We start from the raw sequence: 1,014 nt of genomic DNA, 5'->3' as shown, positions 1-1,014 counted from the left end.
CCTGTGGGGCAGTGACCCCTCAGCACCGCTCCTGTGGGGCAGTGACCCCCCAGCACCGCTCCTGTGGGGCAGCCAGTGTCCCCTCAGCACCTTTCCTGTGGGGCAGTGTCCCCTCAGCACCGCTCCCGCGGGTCCCCACCTGCGCCGCTGCCCCTCGCCTCCGTTGCCGTTGCCGTTGCCGTTGCCGTTGCCGTTGCCGTTGCCCTCGATGTTGCCGTTGCCGTGCCGGTGCCGTTGCCGTGCCGGTGCCTCTGGCGGCGGGGCGAGCCGGCGGTGCCCTCCCTGGCCCGGCCTTGCCCAGCGCTCCTCCCGAGCACCCATTGTCCCCTCCTGCGCGCCGGAGAGCCCCGTGGGCCCGGCGAGACGGCATCGCCCCTTCCTCAAGAGAAAGRGGGGCGCGCTGTTGGGATGCAAAGGTACCTTAAGAATCGGCTGTGCCCCTTACCTGTCAGTGATACAGTGATATGTCCGTGCGCACGGACAGTAACCTTCCCCATGAGGTTACTGTCAGAACCAGATGGACAAGAAACCTGGAGATCTCTGGAGAGCTTTAGATCCTCCAGTTGATTTCTTCCTGGGTGTTTCCATTAATTTTTTTCTTTTCTTTTTTTTTTTTTTTTTTTTTTTTTTTTTTTTTTTTTTTTTTTTTTTTTTTTTTTTTTTTTTTCTAAGTGTTCATTTAATCTGACTGTATGTGAAGCTGTTTTGGCAATGCATCGTTAAACACTGTAGAAAAGCCACATTTTTGGATAACCACGTTCAGATGAAGAATGAACCRATTACTCTTGCATCATACCACAGGAGAAAACACTATTGCACTTGAGACAGCACTTCACAGAATATCAGAGACAGTGCAACAGATGTATGGAACAATCATGTTCAAATAATGAATTSAGCAAAACTGAGTGATCATGTGACTGTSTGTACAGGTGCAYAYGTAGAYACGTACACAGACACATATACATAAYTATAATTTGCACATTTTGTTTYAAAAAATCATACAGATAGAAATGT

The 1,014-nt window shown here is 50.3% G+C and overlaps 1 protein-coding gene across 1 annotated transcript in view; it reads right to left on the bottom strand.

The window, feature by feature from the left end:
* The window catches only part of ODF2L (outer dense fiber of sperm tails 2 like), a 20,043-nt gene extending 19,373 nt beyond the window's left edge, over positions 1-670 (bottom strand). The window contains exon 1 of the mRNA XM_057374491.1: positions 140-670. The gene's annotated coding sequence lies outside the window, so the exon portion shown is untranslated. The remainder of the gene's footprint in view (positions 1-139) is intronic.
* Positions 671-1,014: the final 344 nt, after the last annotated feature.

The sequence above is a fragment of the Malurus melanocephalus genome, unplaced genomic scaffold (assembly GCF_030028575.1).
Source record: "Malurus melanocephalus ecotype Western Australia unplaced genomic scaffold, MMel_1.1 scaffold_8, whole genome shotgun sequence".
In the NCBI taxonomy this organism is placed as follows: Eukaryota; Metazoa; Chordata; class Aves; order Passeriformes; family Maluridae; genus Malurus; species Malurus melanocephalus.
The sequence above is the reverse complement of the archived record's forward strand: the minus strand, read 5'-3'. Positions and strand labels throughout refer to the sequence as shown.